This window comes from Argiope bruennichi, chromosome 5 (genome assembly GCF_947563725.1).
Source record: "Argiope bruennichi chromosome 5, qqArgBrue1.1, whole genome shotgun sequence".
NCBI lineage: Eukaryota > Metazoa > Arthropoda > Arachnida > Araneae > Araneidae > Argiope > Argiope bruennichi.
Genome location: NC_079155.1, coordinates 55,640,802 through 55,656,387, shown reverse-complemented (window position 1 = coordinate 55,656,387; position 15,586 = coordinate 55,640,802). Strand labels below are relative to the sequence as shown.

General features: G+C 28.1%; 1 protein-coding gene across 1 annotated transcript in view; it reads left to right on the top strand.

Annotated features, from left to right (window-relative positions):
• Positions 1–1,766: 1,766 nt before the first annotated feature.
• Positions 1,767–15,586, top strand: part of LOC129968873 (sodium-dependent phosphate transporter 1-like) — a 128,269-nt gene continuing 114,449 nt past the window's right edge. Inside the window, exon 1 of the mRNA XM_056083185.1 lies at positions 1,767–1,923. The gene's annotated coding sequence lies outside the window, so the exon portion shown is untranslated. The remainder of the gene's footprint in view (positions 1,924–15,586) is intronic.

Genomic DNA, 15,586 nt, shown 5'->3' with positions numbered 1-15,586 from the left:
CAGAGGATAGGTACACATTTTAAAAGAAGCGTAGGAGGGGAGCAGAAAGCGCCAAAATATATGCCAAGTGCTTTCTCTAAAGCTAACTTAGAAGGCCAAATTATCTTTTAATTATCATAGTATTGTCATATCATGTTATTAATTCGAGATAATTTTCACTTATTAAAATTTCAAATTATATAACTAATTTCTGAGAAAGTTTTGAATGTCCCATAAGTGGTTTAAAGATTCATTCATCATTCAATTAGTTAATCAAAATTATCATTGTAGGCATCTTAAATTCATGGCTATCTATTTAAAATATTCCTTTTTTGCTATGCTTCTGAAACTTTAATATATTAGATCAAAATGGAAAATTATTTAAAGTGTAGTCAGAATTGAATGTATAAAAATACAAACATGAAATATAGGAATTTGTTATAAAGGTAATATTTCTATTTAAAAGGGAAAAATCATGAGAATGATTAATTGAATAGTTTTTTTTTTTAATTTCAAGATCAGCCTTTCAGATCGTAATAGTTTTTGGCAAAAGAAAAGTTCTAAAAATTTTACAGGCTGTGTTGCAAGACTGTTTTTTGCAGTCATTCATTAAATGAAGCATAAAAATTATATATTCAAAAAATTAAATGAAATTAAATTAACTTTTTATTTGATTGATATTCGATGCACATGCCTTAAAATTTTCTGGGACATTTTAAGAAAGAAATTTATTCTTTTATTTTTTCAATATTTACTGAAAAGATTTGATAAATTTTACAAGAATTAAATAAGAAAACATACACTTGTTTATAGCTGTATAAAATATTATATATCAAAATTTCGCTTTTTTTTTATCACCAACTATATCGTTCAGTGAATTTACAAGTTATTTGAAATTTCAAAATAATATTTAAAGGAAAATCAATTATTCACGAATTCTAACATTAACAAGCATAAAAGCAATAAGTGGAGTAAGATCAACTTACTAGTTCTATTATAATCCATTATTATTCCTAGGTATATGATTTAAAAAAAAATTCTTTTTGATCCATGCAATTTTAAATACTGTTTAAGCTTTTTGAAATTAATAATTTGACGTATTTCTATTATCATCGCAACATTTCTAGAATCCATTCATTATAAATCGAATAATTCGTTCTTTCGTTTAATGAATGAATTTGCATCTCATTCTTTTCCAAATAATTACATCGGTCTCCATTATAATAGATGTTAGTGACGACTAAAATTAAAATTAGCACTGAAATAGTCAAAACAATACACAATTGTAGAGTGACTAAGCAAAAGAGAATAACGATACATTTTTCTAAATATCGAATAACTTCCTCAGTCATCATCATATTTGCTGCTACTACAAAAAAATTCCAGCAAAATGGCTCTCGGAATTATATATAATATAAAAATTCCCCTTCATTATCACATTGAATTATAATATATCCCAAACTTAAGAGATGGAACCAATTTTTTTTTACATTTCTGGCCTATCCTCGTAATGCCTTTTCTAGTTCGACGATTCTGTAAGAGAGAAAAAGACAGAAAGATCAAGAAGAGAAAGGGCGATAAAAATCTCTACCCAGTCAGCTTGGTTGTTTATTCCGCACCGCTGAAGCGTGTCGCTTGCGGTAATAAACCAAAAAGCCAACATTCGTTGCTTGCAACTACTGTGTTGATCTAGCTGTAAATCGCTCTCTCTCTCTCTCTTCGACTCCGTTTTACCATGATGATGTTTTCGTTTCGTTATAGTCGTCTGCAGTCTAGCTCGGAGGTGTGATTGGCTTGGATAATTAGCTTCCCCCCACCAGTTCACTTCACTCCAGTTTTCTGGACTTCTCTTTCTTTCTTTCTTTTTCCGCTGCGAGTCGTGCCGGTCGCGTTTTGCGAAATTTAGCCTCCTGCGTTACCGAACAGCTGGGATTCCGCCAACAGGTAAGAAACTATTTTTGTAAAATGTTTCTTTAAAAAAGCATGGTTCGAATTGTCTTTTAAAGAAACTATTTTCACCGCCAAAACAAAACATAACCTTTTAGTTTTGTATATTTTTTTTCCGTCTCTCTCACCGCAAGTGTTGTCGCCGGGTCACCGCGCCGGTAATCAGAGCCAAGTTTGAGAGGAACAATGTGACGAGCACGTGAGGACGGTGTGGAATTGTCAGGATTTTAAACCTGCCACGGATAAGACCCAAAATGAATGTAGGTTGGAATCCGTTACACTTTGCAAACCTCAAGAAGGGTTATAGAGCTTCCACTGTCCTTGGACCAAATGGAAGTTCTTTTTTATTCAGGTCTCTCTAAAGGATGTCAATAACTTTAAGAAAGATTATTTAGATTCTCTAGTTGTTGTAAATTTTCTTTAATTTTGCAGACGGTCGAATTATATTTAGTATTTGATTAATTCTACAAAGAGAATTATTTTCAATTGCAATGAGTGATGTATTATAGATACAGATTATGAGTTATAGATTCTCTGTCAAATTTCTGCAAATGTAATAAAAGTTTTATCTCAATTAAAGGATGAATTTTGAAATTAAAATTTTGTAAAATTTGTAAGTGAATTGGAATTTTTTGTTATTAGTGCATAGAATTTTATCTCCTTCCTTGTGTTGAATCTCAAACATATGACCGAAATATTTTTAAATCTAAAAATTGTATAGTAAATGCTTGAAACTATCTAACATTTATTTGATTATGAACGTTCGTATCTGCAATATATTTATTTATTTATATATATAGATGGAAAAATATGCAAAGATATATAAATATAAATGTTCTAATATTTCAATTTGTTCACTTTCAAAGGCAGCTATAGTAAATGCCAAATTTTCTTAACATATTCATATTGTTGCCGCTATTTTAATATACAATTTATACTTAAATTATAATATTTTTTCAATTTTCTCAATAAAAGCAGGTAAATAGAAATTTAATCTAAATAATGCTAATTCGATCAAGTTCAAAATTTGAGTATTTGGAAATAGAATTCTGTAATTTTAGTATACTTTAGTATATATGGAATGCTTAAATCCTCTATTATTGAATGCTATATGAACGTTAAAATTAACGATATTTTCGTAAATTAAGGAGAACGTTAGAAGTGTTGTAAATTAAAGGTTGTTAAGCATAAAGTTAATTATATTAGAAAGCATTAGGATTCATTACTTAAAAACTTGTGAAATGACTTAAGATATTCGGAGTTCGTTAAATTATATCCGAATTTAAATGTCTATTACTTGATATAGAAATATCATGAAGACGTCACAAACTTTCAAATAGTACAAATTCCATAAGGAAAACTTTTTCTGTCGATATATAGCATCTGGAATTAGTATAAGATATATGCATAAATTATTAAATATTATACATAGTTCCTATTAAAAAACTGCATCTGTTTCTTCTAGTGCTCTGGAACAACGAAAAAAAATATCCCTTCATAATTTCATTTTTATAATTTAAAAGTATCAAATTAAATATATTTTGGGGGTGTAGGTGATCATAAAACGTCTTAATTTAAAAACGTATCTTTATATTAAAAAAAATAGTTACAACAACGTCAAAATAAATATAAAATAAAAGCACAGTACTTTAATTATATGACGACTACTTAGAAACATGCATTGTTCCAAAATGCGACTTCTTAGGATTTATGACGCAAACATGCAACATTGTTTGGTGGGTGCATGCTTTTTCCACTTCATCTGTCTACCTCACAATATATATCCATATTTTGAATGCATGAAATTTCATACATGCTATATTAAAATAAGTTCGAAATATATGATGCGCGGATACATAATAATGGTTTTTTTGTAATATGAATATCATTAAATATCGTTAATTAAATACTGCTAAATTAAATATTATTTTGTATATAAATGATATTATTTTGTGTTTGAGATGCAACTAGTACTTTTCTTCCTTTTACACATTATTTTCTATTTCCATTATTACTGAATCGCTCGCTTAGTCCTATATCTAAATAAATTTCTTAAATGTTACTGTTGCCACGTTTTGCATGAATTTCGGTTAAAACATCCCAGATCTAACTTATATTTTATACTAGCCGCTTTTGATGATGATCTGGTTCGTCGGTATTAATGACTGTGTTTACTTTCAAGTAAATCTCTTATGTATGTTCAAGATTTCCCCAAGGTAATAGTTTTAAACATAAAATTCCAATGAACATAAAAGGCGTGTAATTTTATTAGTCGTACACCTGTTCTGTTATCTTAACAGAATCATATCCCATGACATAATAATGCCATTAAAAATAAAATTGTATGGATAATTTCTTTTCTAATTTTCAGGTATTATTACTTAACTTCATATTTTTCATGTAAACTATAGACATATTGAATAGCTAATTCTTTTTTTAGCCTTTATCAATGAGGAATTAAGTAACGAGATTAAATATTTGATCAATGAAAGTGGTCTTAACTGCATTCCGATAGTAAAATTCATTATTACAAATTTACGAAAATGTTTTTTTTTTTTCTAATTAGTTTTTGAAAGTTAACTTGGTATCATTTAAAACAACAATTTTTTGAGAATGGTGTCACAATAAATATTATTCAATAATATTTCTGGAATTATAGCGGAAAAACGCCAAAATCTAGCTTAATTCTCAACTAATTACAATTTTAATAAAACTAATTTGTATACTTCAAAATATTATACCAAACGATCCACCCTGAAGAGCACAACATAGCTTCAGCTGCAGTTCGTTTATTGGAGCATAAATTGTTTGAGAAAACAGTTGTTAATTTTTTTACTGAAGATTGTTCACTTTTTAAGAGAAAATTCACACCCTTCAAATTATCTACCCTTTGATTTTTACCTTTTAAAATTTTACCTTGCATCATTCGAATTTTACCCTTTGCATGAAGAATTCTTAAGTTTTTATAGATATTTATATATGTTTTTTTCGCCAAACGATATAGTCGAATTTAAATTTTATTATGTTGTTCCGGCGAGTCTACAGTATGTCATCTCGATCATGTGGGTGTTATAAGGAACTAGAAAACTGTGTAAACAAAAGGATTACAAAGATAACTCATAAAATGTAATATCTGTATTTTACCGATTTCCTGGTATTTAACTATTTCAACCTTAATTTGTGTATAGTAAGGAATAGAGGAAAATATGAAACAAAATGATGGGCTTTTCCTGAGATTATTTATAGGTTAAGTACAGTTTTGAGTGCATTTCCGTAACTAACAAAAATTCACTTTATGGCGAATAAACTACCCAGTGATACTAGTTTTGTCCAGTATATTGTTGTTCTATTATTACTGTTGACTATTAACACTTATTTATACAACTGCTTGGATATTTGTCAGTTATATAAAACTTCATGTTAGAAGTCTTATATTTGAAAAATATGAACTATATTTAGATTCTACTCACATTCCAAGTTAAAAATATCTGAGAGTATTTTTAAAAAATGGAAGTAGATTCGTTTTTTTTTATGCATAAAATTAAAGGGATGTTGAATGGAAATTATATATCATCATTATTAAGCACATTATCAACAGTGTCTTTCGTTGACTGTTATTCTCATATTTTAGATGTTATTTAGATGTACTGCTATTTTACCAAACATAAGATGATGAAAAAATACTTTTCAATTAGATGTGAAATTGTTTAAACAGATGCCACTATTCATAAACTATAAACAAGCTAAAAATCGTAAATTTTTATTTTAAAATGATCGAAATATTTCACACTCGGTAATTTTACTGCAGTAGAGTAAAAGACAAAAGTTGGTTGATTGAATCTTAAGTTACAAACAAGAATTTGTTACTAAATGAAAATCTACCACATTAATCGTTTGCCTGCTTTCATTTTAGGAAAATTCTTTTATTTGAAGAAACAAGTTAAGAATTTGTATTTTTAAGAAAATTGTTATTTAAATTAAATTCCGTTTCTTACTGTATATCTTTTATATTTCGAAAATAATTTTTATATGTCAATAATTAAGTGACATTAAATAAGTAAAAATTGCGTTTTTCCAAATATAGAAAATTGTATTATTCTCTAAATATTTTGATTCCATATGCATATAGAAGAAGTTGACAAAATTCAAAATGATACTAATAATGGTAAAATAAAAATGTAACTTCTAATTAATACATGACCTTATAGCGACTTCAAAGTGGGAATGCAATTTGAAATAGATAAAATGCAGCCATGGGAGGAATTGCAGCTTTTATATACATAAATTTTATAACAGATGTAGTTTATTATAATAAATTCATAATATTTTAGGGAATTTAAAAATGTATATGCAAGAAATTATTATAAATTCTTTCATTGATATTTCCACCATAAAGAGAAGTATCTTACAAAGCTTTCGAAATTTCAAATTTTCATTTTTAGAAAGTGGCATGCATATTTTTAAATTTTTACATTGAATCAGCTGAAGTAGTGTTCCCAAAAGTTTCTCACATACTCTCTAATATAAAGTTAGCCCCCCTCCCCAAGCCCGAATAAGCTTAGGAACATTCCTCAAAATCGTGAAGGCCACAAGTGTTCAGATTTTTGCTTTCAGAATCTGGCAGAAGAAGGTTGTATACTTCTTACCTGTATGTCATTTATATGCATGCGAAATAACAAATCAAAAGACGGTTAACACTTTGACACATGTGATTCAAAATTTGATAAGGACTTGCACTTTAAATGGTAAACCTGTGAATCAAATTTCATTTACCTGCTACATTTTTGAATTATCGCGCTAGATGCATGCAAAAATAAAGACGGGCAATCAGTGAAGCCCATCATAAACACAGTTACAAATGTGGCATAGATTTACACTTTAGATGATAGATCTGTGTACCATATTTTATCCATTTAACTGTTTTCATTCTACAGTTATCGTGTTCAGCTGTATTCGGACAGCTGAACTGACAGATTCCCTCTGAATGAATTCGTTCAAAATTTGATAGAAATCTACAAATTTGATATAAAGTCAATATATCGCCTTGCTTAAATTGTTTTAAATTGTTTTAGAGTTATCGTAACCACAATTCCAAAAATCGCACTGTGAAAGTTTGAAACATAAATATTCGTCAAAATCTCGAGTTTGATTTTTTTCTTTCTTTTACTATTACTCTTACCTCTTATTTTTTCCTTGTACATTAGTAAAAGGAGGATTTTATCTATTTCATTGTATTTGAGAAATGATTTTAATAAAATATGAAATAAAATTCCGATATCTTTTGTGCCTACTGATTTAACGGAGAATAATATACTTTTATTCAAATTTCTTTGATTTCTTATGTTTTGATGAAGAATAACATGCTCTGTCTTTTATATTGACAATAATTTCATTACCCGGATAAATTGAAAATTATCGGTTATATTTAATTTTATTTACATGTTTGTTGCTATTTAAACTGTAGTTTATCAATACAATATTTTTAGTCTTCTGTTGCTCATTGTTGATAATTAGCTTTATTGACAGATCTATTGTCATTATTATTTCTACGTACAACTTCAAAGAAATATATTTCCTAGCGAAATGGGTGTTTTACTTTTATCAAATATAAAAAGTTTTCGATCTTTCTGAATATTCGAAGAAGAAAACTTTTGTGACAATGAATTTTTTATATTTCATCCGAGGTAATTATCTATCTGTATATTCTGTATGTATATATAATCTTTTATTTTGTTCTTCCATTATTCTTGGTGTGAAATTGAAATCAAGGATAATACGAGAAAAAGTAAACAAAGATCAAGAATATATCTCAGACAATTACATCATCATCATTATATACAGTTGTGCATGCGTATCAGCAGCTTAGTATCAATAAGAAGATTATTCTAATTTATTACTCGATGAAATGGCGCAAAATTAAATTTTTGTGCGATGAATATTTCCAACGTTATTCAGGAAAGACGGTAAAAATTATCACAGTTTCCACTATTTAATTAATAATTAATCAATTTTATAGTTGAAAATCGTATAGTTGACATAGAAATGTAAACCGGAATATCATATGGAAATTTCTGATTTTTATCATTTACCGTTTTGGAAGAATTTTTATAACAAATAGAAAGATCCTGCTTTATATTAAAAATGATAATATTATATGCTAGCTTACTATTTGGATATTGCAACATGTGTGGCATATAAACAATTATATTCAAAATCCTCTATAAGAAAAACATAATGCCCACAATGCTCACAATGAAAAGTTTTTTAGATAATAATTGCATTTTTAAGTAGAAATAAATCATTCAAATCAATCATTAAATAAATTTCATTTCTCCACAGTAATTTCTAAATATATTATCGCACAAAAGACATTTTAATACCGTTTTAAAATTCAAAAAATATGCTTTACAGTGATAACAATTACATTTTTTAATAGTATCCCTCAAATTTTAATATTTTTTTTTAATATTTTAAATATATTTGAGGCAATAATTTTGTTTTATTGCTGCGTTTATACTTATGTGCTTTGTTCATGAGTTAAATTATTAAGATACAATGTCCGCATTTTCCTTATTTCTGCTATGCAATTGCATTTAGAAATAAAATAAAGATGGTCGAATCAAATTTAAAACATTATCATGCTACTATGTATCTGACTAGAGATTCAAATCTTCTGTAATAACATTTTTTTATTACATAACGAAATTTATCCGCATTCTAGAAAGCTTCTTTTATTTTTAAATAGATAATTAAGTTAAATTATTATTGAAAGATATACTTAATCATCTCTTATTTTTTAATAATAGAATGTATTATACTTTTGTTTAAAGTCATTGTCACTAGATCTTATCTAATATGCATAAACATTCTAGAAGCATTGAATCAAAGCAAAATCTAGATTTGAAGTCTGCGTTTTGAAACTTTTAAACTAATCTGACCAATTTTTTAAATGTTTTATGATCTTTTCTCTATGACAAATGTACGTAAAGCATTGTGAACTCCATCATTTATGTAGATGTGATAGACATTTTTCTGTGAATGAAGTCTATCATATCTACATACATCTACTATCTATACATATCATCCTAATATGATACAGTTAAAAGAAACGTGTAACCAACAAAAAAGAAGGTTTGAACCTCTAATACAGTAGCATGATGATGCTTTAATCTCAGTCGTCTATTTTTATTTTATTTTTAAATTTCCATTTTAATTGCATAGCAGCGGTAACGTGCACACGAAAAATGTTTTTAAGAGTTTAATCTCGTTACAATGCACGAGTACATAAATGCAGCTAGCAAAACAATGAAAAGCAAGCAAGTATATTTTAAGCATTGTTATAAAATATAGTTAATAAACATATTTAAAAAAATATTAAAATTAGAGGGAAAAAATTAACGTAAAAATTTATATCACCTGGAATCTTTTCTTTTCCGGAATTTTCGAGTAATGTAAAAATGGTTTTTATGTAATAATAATATGCCTCACAATAATTGAGGGAAAAAAAACATAAAAATTTCGATTAATTTTTAATTAAAAATCTAATTAAAATTTTGATATTCCTTTCTTATTGAGCATTTAGCACCCACAAAGTAACTATGTGCCAATTCTAGGGCCGCGATCTGTCTCTGTAGAATATTTCGAATTATTTTTTCACTACGCTTGTCTCAATTTATAGATAATATATGAACTTGTAAACGTTACTATATATTAAAGAATTTGCATATTTGCTTTCACTGTCATTGGCTTCAGTTATGACTGAAATAAATATATTTACAACAAAACTTAATATTTGAATTAAACTGAAATATAACGAGACTGAAACGAGTCTCAAAGGAAAAGAGACACTTTTCAGAAAATAATTGTTTTAAAAAATTCCACTTCTCAAACGTAAAAATGTATACTTAGAATTTTAAAATTCAATTCAGGATTTCAAGAAAAAAAATCCCTTAATATTTTATGAATTTTAGTAAGATTAAAAAGTACTAAATCTAAATTTTAAAATGTAGTAAAAATTACATGTATAAGTGTATATTAATTATAAACAAGTCTATTTTAAATAATCGTTTCTGAAATATTACTTACCAAAATTCAATATTATCTTTCTTTGCATCTTCCTTTAACATTTACATACTTCTACCAAGATATTGGATTTTTTTTCATTCTCATATAATAAAAAAGAACTGAACGTGCAAGAATGAATTCCGCACAAATTCCACCATTTCTTCACCTGGTGAAATTCATTTTCTTCCTAAAGCCTTCTTTGAAGGTCCAAATAAATGTTAAGCAGGAGATTTCAAAACTGGGCAACGAATACTGTATTCAAGTAGGTATCATTAGCGAATTGAGCTTTTAATCTGTGTCAAATTTCAACAGGTTTGATATTTCCTTTGGTTAAAAATGTAATGATTATCCTTTGTGCAGCTGCTCCAGTCATTTTATTTTATTTTCATTCATCGTGCAAACGTACAAATAAATGAATATGCAAGAATAAAATACCAAACGATAATTTCAATTGTAAACAATCTATTACGATCGTTATAACAAAATATATTAAAATCGTTTGCATTTGCTAAAAAATTCTTGTTTATTATTAATTTAACCTCGTATTAAAATTTACCTAAAATCTCTTTATATCACAATTTTTTTTTATCTAATTTGAATTTAATAATACTTTGTGACGTGGCAAAGCATTGAGATACAATCGTTACATATTAATTTGTTATTATGATTTTAAATATATTTTATGAGGAATTCGCAGATTCTTTTACATGTTTTTCCAATATGAAGCTGAATTTATTAGCTGGTATACACTGAAAATAAACATGCTTTCTTTCAAAAAAAAATGTAGGCATTGCGCCATTGTTTATAAATGGTGAAATTTAGATGCTAGTGACCCACATGTCTATTCATTACAGCCAGTAACTCACACTGCGTATTTCCGCATTTCACAATGAATTTTGCTCGCTAAAATATGATCTCTTTCCCTTTATCATTTCTGTATATCATGTTACCTTACATTGGATCATACTTATATTCGGACATTTATTACACTATCGGAATTGGGCTTGGTGGATTAATGGCGACTCATGACATTTGAGAAATGCTTCCGAGAACAAAGTATCATTCTTCTAATGTCAAAGTTCAACATCGCATTTTGTATGGCTGTGGCAATTCTAAAATTTGCCATGATTTAACTTCAAAAGATTAATTAATTTCAATACAAAATTTATGGAAAGATATAAATTTATTGTGTACGAGCGTATATCATTAGAAAGACATGGTAGTCGCAGAATTCTGCCTTTTATTTTATAAAATAATGTTATGAAATCGATAAAAACAGAATCCTTTTGTTTTTTTTAACGTTTTGAAAAAATCTGAAACTCTAAAGTTTTTCATTGTAATTTTCTACAATTGAGAAAAAAAAAAGGAATATGTGGATTCAGAATGTGAATTTACTTCAAATGATAACATGCAATTTAAAATAAATTATCCAAAGACTTAAAATTTTTAATGTTATTAAGTTTATTTAAATGTGTCCCATTATTTAAGTTTATTTTAAATGTGTTGGATCTTATTATCTGTTCATGAGTCTCAATTTATTACGAACTTTATAATTTCGAAAATTCAGTTTGAAATAAAAATACAGTAAATGCTGATAATAAGAAAATTATCGTTTGAATTTTCCAAAAAACTCGGGAGATTTTTTTGGCAGTGGGACAATAAATAAATAAAAAATTTTAAGCTGTATACTTTGCAACAATAAAAATATTTTTGAGCTCCAAAATTTTGAAATCGCAAAGATAATTTAGCAGAATTTTCCTTCCGTACCATTTAACAACGAAAGAAACACACTCGATTGAATATTTGATGAAAGAATTAAAACGGAGTGAATTTCATTGCACCAACGAAATTCTTGTTCAAAAAACATGCAAAAATTATTTTTAAAAATTGTTAAATTACAGGAAAAAATCGCACAATAATTAAACTAGTATTTCTTAAAAGGACATTTTTTTAAAAGCTGTAAAGTTGTTCTTTTAGACAGAAGTTTTGCTTTCTTTTTGTGTTACGCTGATTTTTTTTTATTGAATCAAAAAGGTTCTTATTGTGTAATTTTTCTGCGATATTCCGCAAATCTGAAATATAGTGATCATAAAAAAGCTTCCTCGATATACAGCTTGTAACAATCGAAAGGAAATATCAGATATTATTATTTAAAGATATGCGTTTGAGATTGTGCTGAATAAAAAACAATAACGTTTCATTCTTACGGTTGCAGTGAAAATAAATCAAAATTTTAGAACGGCAACACACATTTTTTTCCCAGCGCAAATTAATCAGAACATTTTAAAAAAATTATAAATGTCGTTGGAACGATACATGCATGATGCAAGTTGGCGGCATAAAATATTTTCAAATATCTTTATAAAGGATCAATAATAAAACAAGAGAAGAGGTGGGAAAATAAACTTTTGTTGAAATTACAAGTTTTCAACGTGCCTACTTACGTAGACGATTGTACGCTAAAAATTGTTGACATCAATGATAAATGTAACATTGGAGGGGGAATTTGCTTAACTTCACATTATATGGCAATCTTTCAATTCTGATTAATTCCTGGATTTGATATGTAACCTTAGATTAGAACCCATGAACCAGAAATCCATCGGAGAGATCGGGTGGTCACAAAAACCTTACAGGAGATGATCTGTCAACAAAGTGCTATTGCAACACTTTTCGAACACATGTGGCGGCAGTGTGTGAAGGAGAGCACTATCTTGCATCCATACAATGTCGTTAAAGACATTTTGCTTGCTACAATTCTGAAATTAATATAATTCTGCAACATTGTTGTATACCGAGCCTTGTTATAGAGCCCGTTTTCTTTTCTGAAGAAATGATTTCTTTGAAGCGGAATAGACCGAAAACGAATGTGCTTGTGATACCACGCCACACAGTCAATTTAGCTTCGTGTAAAGGTGCTGGTGTCAGCTTTTATGAGCCCTGAGAACGCAGTTCTTAAAGTTTATGTTCCCAGTTCTGAAGAAATATGCTTCATTCGTCCAAAATGCTATCTTCATCACATCTGATAAAGAAAAAAAATCTCAAAATTGACAAGCTGTTGCTCGTCTTCAGGTTGCAGCATTTGGAATCGATAAGGAAACATACGCAGAGAGAATTCAGGAGCTTGTGAACGGTCCTTTGCGGTACATCCAAATTACGGACAGTACTTCTTACAGAATTAATCGACACTTGAAGTAATAATATTATACACTTTCGAAACAACTTCTTCAGGAACAAATAGATGAGCTTCCTAATTGCGCTCTAAACATGTGCAACCGGTTTCCTTATATGTTTTCTTACAGTTTTTACAGTTGATAGACTTCATCTCAATTTATAATTTCGCCAATAAACTCCCACTAATTAGGCAGTATTTTCCTCATTCTCTTAAAATAAACCATCTTGTTGGCATCCTCGTACACCTAATAGAAGAAGCAATCTTCCAAGGTTTTTCCACAAGCTATGCATTACACATGCCATTCTTTAATTAGTACTTGTTTTGTTTATCACTGTGAATTATGCAAAATGTCTCAATGCACATCCTTTGCTGAGTTGTTGTTTGAAAAGATTTTACGCCACCAATTTTCGTCATGTATCGTTCCAAAACTTTTTATGGTTTTTTTTCAGTGCGTAGAATGATTTCTGCTGGTAAAAAGTGGGTGTTGCTATTCAAATAATTCAAAACGTTTGCAATTATGAGAGCTCTATATGTTTTAAATCTTTATAATCTCCAACGCATACTTTCATATAGCAATATCTGAAATTTCTTTTCGTTTCTTTGAGTGGATCGGCCGCTGGAGATTCTTATATTGGTAAGTTTTTTTTTTTTTATGTCCACCTTGTATATTTGACTGTACAAACAAAACTTTAATACTGGATGATTATTATCTTCTATCAATAAGGATTTTTATGAATGCACTCTTATTCAGCTAACATGTAATTGAATTAATTGAATTTTAATCACTTAATTTTTAAATTAAAATTCAGATTTTTTAGTGAAATTATAATAAATTTGGCGGAAGTGTAATACAGTAAACATAATTATGTAAATCTTCTAAAATAATACGATTTAAATTTGAAGCTTAAAACTTCACTTAGAAAGTTATTAAAATTAACTTACATGTATAAGATTTAATTGAAATGTATCACAACTAATAATATGGTCAAACCGGCTGGTCTCCAGATATAATGTATCAGTATGAATTAAACGTTTTAACTATAATTTGGGATTTATACTAATTATACAGGGAAATATTATTCTTGCATAAGTGTTTCCGAGACAGGAAATAAATATTCATGGAGATTGAATCTGAAAAATTTTGAATTTAAAATAAATAAACAAAAAAGTGTAAGCTGATCAGAAGATGTAGAAATATATGCGAGATATGTGCCTTACATAAACATATAGAAAACAATGAGAACCAATAAGAAAATGTTTATTTAACTAGTCTAGAATAAGGCATTAAAAACAAATTATTTCCTGACGGTAAAAAATTATATATACTCTTTCAGAGGAAAAATACAAAACTCTTTGAATGTATAAACATTTGTTTGAATGTCATACTCTTACAAAATAATTTACGACTTCTAGAGTTTTAGTCGGTTTTTCCTGAACCTTAAAAGAAATAAAAGCTTTTACGTACTTAGGAATTTTGATTTTTTTTCATTCGGCTATTGTGCAACTTCATTTATGAACTAGTCAAAATATGTTGTCGCAAAATAAGCAGTTTTATTACTTACAAAATAAAAGAAATATTAAAGAGATGACTGCAAAAGAACTATAAATTTAATGTTTTTAATTTTTTTAATCTGCAGGTAAAATGCGACATTTGTTTTTGTTTTTTATAATCCAAAGGCGCAATAAAGTCAAATCATATGATGGTACAGCCCATACGACAAATGTAACTGCGCATTTTTTCTAACATTTAATTAGCTTTGCCTCGTATAAAATAAACGCTAGATTCCACTATTAAACTGGAGCTTTGACATCTCTTGAACATTCATAGACTCTATTGTTAGGTTGAACTCATTAAATAATGTTCGTTATCACATCCTTTTCTCAATTTCAATTCTTGGAATTTGTTTTAGAAAAATGTATTGAAGTCAAGCAGATATTAAAAGTGAAAAAAAATCGATCGTCGCTAATGTTTATCCACATATTTTGCTCAAATCACATGAAGAAAATGTTATTATTTTTTTTAATCCCGTAAAAGTCGATTTATATCAGCTAGTGTGAACACAACTGTGTCGGTAGAATTGGCAGGAAGAAATAAATAAATCAGATTGACAAGATTAATTTTTATTTCATAGCTAACAGACGAATTTAGTTCAGTTTGGTGATGGCGTTGTAATTACATTTTTATTAGGTTTTTTTTAGATGATCATTCAGAATGTTTTGAATACATGGATAACATCATTTAGGCACTTGCATATTATAATTTAATCCGAGCTGGAGGGCCTTAGGATTACGCCAAGATCGCCAAGTTCCCTTATTCGCAATGCAGACATCTATAATACGCAAGTGGCGTCATTTTGCTACAGAAAAAGAAAAGTTCTATCAAAAGGATATTACTTTTATTGCAAGAGAAAAACTTTAAAA